General features: G+C 38.8%; 1 long non-coding RNA gene across 1 annotated transcript; it reads right to left on the bottom strand.

The window, feature by feature from the left end:
• Window positions 1-1,583: 1,583 nt before the first annotated feature.
• Window positions 1,584-2,669, bottom strand: LOC129771378 (uncharacterized). The gene is made up of 3 exons (XR_008742356.1): window positions 2,501-2,669; window positions 2,327-2,433; window positions 1,584-2,269 (listed from the first exon to the last, which is right to left on the bottom strand). It is a non-coding gene; the product is annotated as an uncharacterized LOC129771378 (long non-coding RNA).
• Window positions 2,670-10,317: the final 7,648 nt, after the last annotated feature.

Here is a 10,317-nt window from a genome sequence, read left to right as displayed (position 1 = left end):
ATATTTGGTTGTTTGTGCAGATGAGTTATATAAAAATTATTAGTCGAGCAGTTGGGCAGCAAATAATTAATGAGCGTATGTCCGAATGACACAAAAAAGAATTGCCTAAGGATGATGACAGCATTGTTTCCCACTGAGTGGGATTGTCAAAATGAAGAACAAATCCCTTATTACCCCCCCCCCCCCCCCTAAACAACCGCAGATAAGTGTCTTAGCTGTCAGAAGCAACATGAGAAAGCTTTGACCAACAGCAAATATTAATTGCACCACTTGAACCTTTTTGTCCACTTTTTTTTCTCCATTCGCTTTTTGATGAAACGGGGAGTGTCATCGAAAAAAAAAACGGGACATCATTTGACGAGCTAGAAAAGCGATGATGCGTGACATAAATTTTCTCGCGTGTCTCTTTTTCTTCTGATGGTGCGAATCAGTGTACACATTTTTTTCAGTTCGACGGAGATCCAAGTGAAACATATCGCTTTAATTTGTTTTTTTTTTTATTCTGTTTCACTTCCAGCACGCGGCATTTGAGCGATTAAGTATAATTCCATTTTATGGCCCCCTTTTCCAGGGTGACTTTTGTTGTGTTTTTTGTGGACACCAAATAGAAAAGTAGCAATTATGAGCAATTATGGACAGTGACAGTTTTGTGGATAGTGTGATATTGGTTTGTTCAGGTGAAAGTTGTGTAATAACATTCTTCGTGATATTGTGAAATTGCATTTGTATTTCGATCGCTTGATGAAATACAAATTTACGATTTACACGCGCCTTATTCTCAGTGGTAGGATAACTGGTGGTAATACGAACAGGTTAAGAAGGACTTCTCTTGTATCTGTGGAAATCTATGTTTTCCAAACCCTCAGTGCAGTTTCAGGCAGTTCAATATGCTGTTCTCCAAATTAATCCGTCAAAGGGTACATAAAAAGTGTTTTCAAGTGTTTTTACTGAAATAGAAGTACAGTGCGGGCTCAATTTATACAGTTTCTGATTTCTTTTCACTGTAAAAAAAAATTTTTATTCGTTTTTTTTGCATGCATTTTTAGTTTTTTGAATATTAAAGAGAAATTTTATTTTTGATTCATCCCCTTAAAGTCAGAAAACACCTTTCTCACATGAAAAAAAAATAATATCCAAACTCTCTCAGTGAGTGATAGACGATCTAATTTGATGAAAAAAATCCTTCTACGCATATGTTCGAATTTCAACAATGACAGAGTTATTGAACTTTTTTTTTGTTTCGGACTTTGTTGTCTCAAACTGCCTCTACATTACAAAGTACGCTACGGAATACGGTTCTGTTGCTTTCATTTGAACGATGAGTCTAAATTAGTGGATTTAAATAACATTTTGAAAGTGAAAAACTTAAAATTTGATAATTTTTAAAATGTTATTATTAGCTTCATCCTAAAAAATTATATTAAACTAGATTGTTGAAATATCGATATAAACAATTCTTGGGGAAAATTCAAGCAAAATCTTCAAAAAATCACGATTTTTACCCTACTGTACATGTAATAGCCACTTGAATTAGGGCGATTACACATTATCCGGTTTCAGCCGGACCGGTTTCAAAAAGCGCCGCTGGGTTTGGACGGATAACCGGATAACAATGTAAAAGAGACCTCACGCTACACAAAACCGTACATCTTTCACATACACATACATGCATTCATTTATATAGCGGAATGACAGATAAACATTGCTGCAAATATCCGCGATGACGGCGGAATGTTGAATGGTCTGGATACGACATTAGTTTGTATCTAAGACGTTTGTATGAGGCAAACTATCATCCGCTCGTGGATAATCGGGGTTCCACTGTATACGAAAAATATTGAAACCACAGCTGCTGCGGCAACTACGAGCTTTCTCGTATTTGCGTCCCTTGGAAAAGACGGCCGAATGTTGGAGTGTGGCAAACCATAATGTCATAATTTTCCTTCGAACTCTATCTCATTGCTGTTTACGCAGGTCCTTGCCCAGAAACGCGCGCAGCATATACCGCAATTTATCGAGCACGTACTCCTGGGGCAGGAGTAGCTACTCGAGCGTGAATCTACGCACAGCTATTTATACGCGGATCTTGGGCAAAGAATGTCCGACTCAGATATATTGGGTGATTTCGCTCTGACAGAACCGATGCTTCGGCGTCGGACAGGGAAACATCTCGATCACCGATCACAGATCGGACATTTAGGGCTTGAGATCCTCGAGCCGAGCCACGTCCACCTCGTAGTCGATCGCGTCTCGAGTCAGGTCAAATTGTCTGAAAGAATAAGAATTTAATATTAGGAGAGAGCTGTATTTGGTGTGCTCAAATTACCACAAACTAAACTCCTCAAAAAGTCTCGATAAGCTCACTCAAAACATGCCCCTTGATTAACCAGTTGGAAATTTGTTTGACATCATCGAACTCGTTCAGTAGCGAATCTGTGAACAAAACAAAAACGGAAGTTAATTTAAGAACTCGTTCAATTTGTCGAAAGACACCACCCACCGTTGATAACACAGTCCACGGCAATATGCTCCATGATGATCTCGTGCGCCTGTGACCATTGCTTACCTTCGTGCAGCAACTTGTATCACCGAATTTGTTCCGCAGCACAGATCGTTGCCGAAGAAGCGAAATGAAAATTTCGACATCCATATCACTTGTAAATTCTGAATTGATTTCAAAATCAACAAACAAACGTCAATAGCACACACACATACTAATTCAAGGGGATAAAAATTGCCTGAATTGTACTAATACTAACAGACATGACAAACAACTGTCAATTCGCGTTGATGGCATGGAGTTTCGTGTTCCGCTTTTGGGAAATGATAGTGATAATGGATTTTCAGGTGCAGTAAACACATGTTTTAAAAATAAAAGTATGAATGAAAATTAACTTCTTCTTATGAAATATGTTCCTTATGTAATGGAGTAACACCTTCTTTTGCAAGTGGGGAAAACGCCCTGAAGAATAATTGTGTTTGATACTGATTTCATATTACAATGATGAGTTTTAGTGAGAATGTCAAGAAAATTATACAAAAATGGTTAATTAAGAATCAGTACTACGGGTTTTAAATAATCAAATAACATAAAGTAGAAATTTTCATTCAAAATTTAAACAACTTAAAACTGTCTTAAGATCTGCTAAGCTTATAGAGAATGATTTGCTTTCCCAAACCGAAGTCTCCACCAGACGTCGACACAGTGCTACTGTCATCGCGTATCATTCTTGTCCGGTCGCCGGACATTGTAGTCGCAGTAGACGGCTGCAAGAGGTTGGCCGTAAGGCCGTAAAGAGGTTGGTACGGTCGAAATTTGCCATTTAGGAAATTTGCCGGTCCGGCTGAAACCGGATAATGTGTAATCGGCCTTACACCTTAACCTTAACACTTTAACTTTCTTCTCGAAATAAGTCATATTTGAAATATAAAAAAATATTTTCTTTCCAAACTGTATATAATCGAGTCCAAAATTGTATATAATCGATTTTCGATCGAAACATCGCAAATCATTTTCGAAGCCTGCATACAAGTTTGAACCGCATATATCGTCCCGCACTACTATAGCGAAACCCACTACACAGACAAGTGCAAAGCAATAAATGATACAAGAAAAAATACGTTATTTCTTTATTTCTTTATTTCTTTATTTTATTTTATTTAATCCATCTGACATCAAATTGTCTTAATGGACCTAACCAAGTCAGTATCAAATACACGCATTGCGAGTGTCAGCTTATTCTGAAATAATCATTTAATCTAATCCGAAGCGCATTGCTAGCGAGATTAAAGTCGAAGATGTGAAAAATCCTATTGAATGTAGCAGACATAAACTCCATCGGATCATGCTGGCCATACAAACTATTCCGGAAATCGAGCCTAAATAAATCACGATGACGTAGCGTTCTGGAGCATACATGTTTAGATTAGCTAGCAAGAAAGGGGAGTCAATCTCGTTCCTCAGCAGCTTCGCAACAAACATGGCTTGTGCTGCAGATCGCCTGTTTTCCAGAGTATCAATTCGCAGCAGATTACAGCGTTCCTCGTAAGGAGGCAATTCCCTTGGATTCCGCCATGGAAGATTCCTCAAAGCACGACGTACGAACTTTCTTTGTACAGATTCAATGCGCGCTTTCCAAATGCTGGGGAAAGGGCACCATACAACAGAAGCAAATTCCAGGATAGAACGAACCAGCGCACAGTATAGAGATTTCAAGCTAAGCGGGTCCTTAAATCCATTGGTTACCTTCAGAACAAAACCGAGCTGCTTGTTTGCCCTGGAGATGATGTCGTTGTAGTGGTAGATGAAAGTGAACTCCTTGTCAAGCATTACACCCAAGTCACGCACTTGTTGAACCCGCTCGATGGCTTTGCCGGATAACATGTCGGAGAAATTGATGGGATTCCGCTTTCTGGTGAACGATATAACTTGGCATTTCTCGACGCTTAACGTCATACAATTTCGTACACACCACGACTCAAAAATGTTCAGCAAGCTTTGAAGATGATGACAATCATTTATGTCTTCGACAATAACGTTGGCCCTTGAATCATCAGCATAGAAGAGTCTCGTTCCACGTGGCAGGATGAAGGACACGTCGTTTATAAATAATGCGAAAAGTAAGGGGCCCAAATTGCTCCCCTGAGGCACTCCAGATATGTTTGTGAACGACTCGGACTCATGTGACCCTATTCTCACACACAAAGCTCGATTCTTCAGGTAGGACTCGAACCACTCGACAAAACCAAGGGCTACGCCACATTTCGCTAGTTTTTCGAGAAGTATTTGATGATCAACCCGGTCAAAAGCTGCCTTCAAGTCCAAGTAGACGGCATCCACTTGGTTACCAGCATCCATGGCGAGAATACAACGCGATGAGAACTCAACTAGATTGGTGTTCACGGATCTTTGTGGGTAGAAACCATGCTGATTCGTTGAGATGTACTGCTTGCAACTAGCAAAAAGCGATTCATTTATAATGATCTCAAACAGCTTCGAGCAGGCGCAAAGAGAAGTAATGCCGCGATAATTTTTAGCATCTCGTTTATCTCCTTTCTTGTGGATGGGGAATAGGTACGATTTTTTCCAGCTCGAGGGAAACACACGTTGCTGCAGTGATCGATTAAAAAGTTTCGTCAGCGGAGAGGCCATTTTTTCAACACTGCAGGTGAAATTCCATCCGGGCCTGGAGCATACGAGAATTTAAGCCTTTGAATTGCTTTGACTACATCCTGTTCAGATATTTCGATTATCATTCGGTCACCATTTGCGGAGAGCAACGAATGGGAAAAGAGAGCGTTGCTAGAGTGTTGCTAGTTAAACTATGCGGTCTATATGAATATACATATTTCAAGGGATAGCGGTGTTATAAATGGAAAATATAATCTTACTACCCTTCCCTTAGCCTCTATCCAGCTAAAGAATCATATAGTTTGCACTCTCTTAAACTTAAAAATCAGGATCTGCTACATTAGCTGAATATGAATCATTCGCTTTGCGTAGTCCGTACGATCCTGCTGTTTCATGATGCATGGAGAGGTCGATATGCATATGTTAGAGGCAAAGAAGAAAATAAACTTTCTGCTCCGAAGTCGTATATGATGGTTCTGCTTACGTGGCGGTGTATCATGAAGTGCGAACCGATGCAGAGTTGTCTCGTTCTCTTTTGTGTCGTGATTTGCTGCACATAACAACAAAAGAATGCCGCTGGGGGAAATGATTTGTGAATGATCATATTTGAACGTACGAAAGCGATTGTTTCAGTGAATGGATCATTTGGCAAACACTGCACATATCGCTATATTGACGTAAAACAAAATTAGGATTAGTTGTAATTTTTTCATAGAGGTGATTTGACGTAATGGTAACATCCATACCTCTCACGCTAAGGGTCATGAGTTCAATCCTCACTCCCGACATTGTTCCAAAAATGGAAGTAACAGTGACGAACCAGCTAAAAGTGTTGAAAGTCACTATAATACAGAAAAAAAGAAAACATAAAAAAGTTGCTCAATTTTAAATGAACAATTTCTATTTTGAAAGTATTATTTTTCCATTGTAATATTTTAAATTTATTTTTCTATTTTTCAAGAAAATTTTTATGAAAAATTAAAAAAACCTTTCCTGCATTTCATTGTTTGATCGAAATTCTGTAGGTATTATAGGTTTTGATTTATAAATTTTTGTAAAAAATTAGGGAAAAAAAACTTAGGCTCTTCTCAAAAATAGAACAAGTAGCAAGTACGAAAACCATGTAGAATGTACTCAATCCCTTGTTATCGCATCTAACAGTTATTGTGGTCAAGTGTTGACATTGAAGACAAAGAGGAGAAGGGAAACATTTGCAACTTAAGCCCTTTAAAAAAAAAGCAAACATAAGAAAAATATTATTTGTTCAAAGAATTCTACTTTATACTGAATACGCGAAGGTGTTTTTTTCTCCTAAAGGAAGAATCATAAAATCATATTAATCTATATGAATAAAAATGTAAGGCAAAATCTGTTGGTAAGCGGAAAACCCGAAGAAGGGATGGTCCGATTTTAGCCTTCTTTATTTTGTTGTATTCGTCTCTTCCCGTAGATCAATATAGTGGAGAAATTTTTTTCGGAAAACTCTGAAGGAAGGTCGGAAATTTAGGAAAATTGAATTTCCACTAGGGATTGTTAACCGGTTTTACCGGTAATACCGGGTCATTTTTCATTACCGAATTATCGGTAATTTTACAAACAATAACCGGTAATTTCGGTTATTTTAATTTTTGCACCATAGAGAATATTTGCCTTTATGCCGCTTTGTAATATCAATCGAGAACCTAAATAAGATCGAAAAAACACAGCTAGCAATGTTGCGCCGATTCTACGACCTCCGAGCTTCAGTTCAAAAATCGCTGCTCGATCAGGAGACAGTAAATCGCAGTAAATGTCGCCAAAACTAAATCCATGGTAGTGAACACTGACAATACCTCTAGCTTTACAGTAGCGGGACAAAGAATTGAACAGGCATAAACGTTCGGCCAAACAACGCCGGATGGTGGTACCAAGACCGATATAGCCACACAGATCAGAAAGGCCAGGGCTACCTTCGCAGGTCTACGAAATATCTGGCGCTCAAACCAGATCACTCTACACACAAAAACCCGAATCTTTAATTCAAACGTTAAATCCGTACTGATGTACGTCTGCGAAACGTGGTGCGTCTCGGTGGAGACAACGCAAAAACTCCAGGTTTTCGTTAATCGTTGCCTGCGATATATAATTCGAGTATGGTGGCCTCACAACTGGATATCCAATGTGGAACTCCATCGTCGATGTCATCAGCGCCCGGTAGCTACAAAAATTCGCGAACGTAAGTAGAAGTGGAACGTACACATCTTGAGGAGAGGAGCAAACGAGATCTGCAGAGAGGCTCTCGACTGGAATCCACAAGGACAGTTCTTCAAGAAAATTGTTTATTTCAAAGTATTTTCTTATCGGTAATTTACCGGTTTTACCGGTAAAGAAATTTTCATTACCGAATAACCGGTTATTGAAATTTTGGCCCGGTAATGCAATCCCTAATTCCCACATGTTCGAAAATTACATCATAATAAGCATTGTTAGTTCATTCGATGTTTGCGCTATCGAAATTGATCTTTGTTCTTAAGTGAAAATAGATTTTCAGACGGAATAACGCATTCCTATATCTTCTATCTATATAAACAAAAATGGAAGGCCAAAAGGAGGAAGGAATGGTCCGATTTGAGCTGTCTTTATTTTGTAATATTCTCTGTATCAAACATGTATTCCATGCAATGGAGAAACATGTTATTTCCAAATGCCATTTGTAGTAAAAGGAAATTGTAAAGGGTCAAAGGGTAATCAATCAATGAAGAGTTCAGTGATTGGACTCACTAACGTTCACTTAGTAAGAAAACGTGGATGTTTGAAGGTATTCAAATCAAAAAAATCTATTTTGGGAGGGACGAAGTTCGTCGGGTCAGCTAGTACACAATAAACGAGGTCTGCTCAAAAAGAATCGCGACTTTTGCATTTCCGCAGGTTATGTACATTCGGTTTTTTCTGGCGTTATATTGATACTCATGTCTCTTACTCATACTGCCAAGTTCAGCCATTTTGAATGTTCAGCGAAAACATGTGCAAAGATCCTGTAAAAAAATCATTGAACATTCAAAATGCCCGAATTCTCAGTAAGAGACATGATTACCAAAATAGTGTCACAAAAAAAATTAATCGAAAATCGTTATGGTGGCAATGGATGTATGGGAAAAATTTCATCATCGAATTTCAAAAACCGACCATGTACATTTTGTTTAATGGCCCAAAAAATGATCTGTGCAAAGTTTCAGCTCGATCGGATATGATTTAGGGGTGCCTCAAAGCGCTCAAAGTTTTGATTTTTTGATCCTCAAAAATCTTCCAAAGGGGGAAATTTGGAAAATCGATTTTTTCCATGTCAAATGACTTAAAAATGCATGAAACGTCGAGATCTGGTGTCATCTCGGAAACAAATTTTTGGTCGCAAATCGACCTTTTGGGACTTAGCCTTGAGAGGCAATGAAGGTATGGAAAAAACATAATTAAAGAATTTCAAGAACCGACCATGTACATTTTGTTTATTGGTCCAAAAAAAAATGACCGGTGCGAAATTTCAGCTCAATCGAACATGATTTAGGGGCGCTTCAAAGCACTCAAAGTTTTGATTTTTTGGCCACTCACTCAGTCCCAGAAAGTCGATTTTCGGCCAAATTTTTTTTTGTGATAACACCAGATCTCGACGTTTTATGCCTTTTTAAGTCATTTGGCATCGAAAAAAAATTGGATTTTCCAAATTTCCTCAACTCCCCCTTGGAAGATTTTCGAGGATCAAAAATCAAAATTTTGAGCGCTTCGAGGCACCCCTAAATCACGTCCGATGGTGCTGAAACTTTGCACAGATTTTTTGGGCCAATAAACAAAATGTACATGGTCGGTTTTTGAAATTTGACATGAGCATTTTCGCTGCCACCCTAATGTACGTAGTCCACGAAAATTCAAAAGTTTTTGAACAAGCCTATTTTTTATGAATATGATACATTCCTATCGACTATCGCTGATAAAAACGTGTTATATAATAAATTTCCAACGCAACCTCTGAGTAAATCCTTATAGACCATCGAACCGTATTCAGACATGCTATGTGAGAATTCGGTTAGCTGTCTTTATGAAGCACTCAAATGCACGATATCAACATTTTTCAAATTCTCCAGTTTTTTCTCTGGCACAGTCAGGTTAATCGAACAACGTCTTCGTCCGTCTTCTAATTTCCCTTTTCTCCTAACGCTCCGGTCATAATTATTAAGAGTATTAAGAGTTATCGCGACAGTGATTCGATTTCCTCACGCATCCATAATCGGTTCGGGGTTGCCGTGTTGTTTCTGTCATCTTGTTTGGTTAGCCAGCAATCGTGGACTTTATATTCACAATAAAGTCATCAGCACCAGCCTCGATTGAAGTTCTTCTAGTAACTTGAGCTTTTATGAAGTCTTGATCGTTTGATGTTTGTCGAAACATCGAGTGCGCCAAAACATTATAAATGTGAATAAATAAAACTTTGGAAAGTGTCTACCCTGAAGATGTGGTTCTTATCTCGTTCTTCTAGCACGCTGCGGGCACTATCGAATGCGAGGAGCCATCGTTCATTAGCACAGGTTCCGGAGGTAGCGTTAAGATGATTTCCAGCCAAAGCCGGTTTGAATCGCCGTCGTCTTATACGGCATTCGGTCGGTCGTCTTCAATAAAGATAAGCGACGGCGGCAGCGGCGGGGTTTGGAAGAAACAATTAAATTATTAACCTCTATATGGTGTTGGAGGTGTTTTGAAGGATTATCAACTTTCCGCCTCGCTGTCGGCTCATCAAACGGAGAGAGAGCCACTGAACCCGTGGGTCGTTGGAACGTGTGTGGCAAATTATGCGCTTGGCACTTTTCTAGTCGCTGGTCGCCATTCGAGAGCTTATCGTCAAGATGTAACGTGATTACACAACTTGGGTTATTCCAGAGAAACACAAACATTTAATTAACAATTTGCTCAAACCCCGTCATAACTCATTTCCATGTCTATCATTTTATCATCACCACTTGTCAAATATCAATCACAGATTTGAGCTGAACCCCACGACTAGCCGCCTTCACATTCGAATTGTCCAAAGCTATAAACAACGAACACACATATCGCGAGTTTTTTTTTTGTTGTTGTTTGGTCTGCAGCATAATTGAGTTATTTATACAAATTATTCCTTCCTTCTTTGGCTGAATCACCAAAAAAAACGTTGATTTCTA

The sequence above is a fragment of the Toxorhynchites rutilus genome, chromosome 2 (assembly GCF_029784135.1).
Source record: "Toxorhynchites rutilus septentrionalis strain SRP chromosome 2, ASM2978413v1, whole genome shotgun sequence".
Classification (NCBI taxonomy): Eukaryota; Metazoa; Arthropoda; class Insecta; order Diptera; family Culicidae; genus Toxorhynchites; species Toxorhynchites rutilus.
Note: the sequence above shows the minus strand (reverse complement) of the source record. Positions and strands in the feature narration are given on the sequence as shown.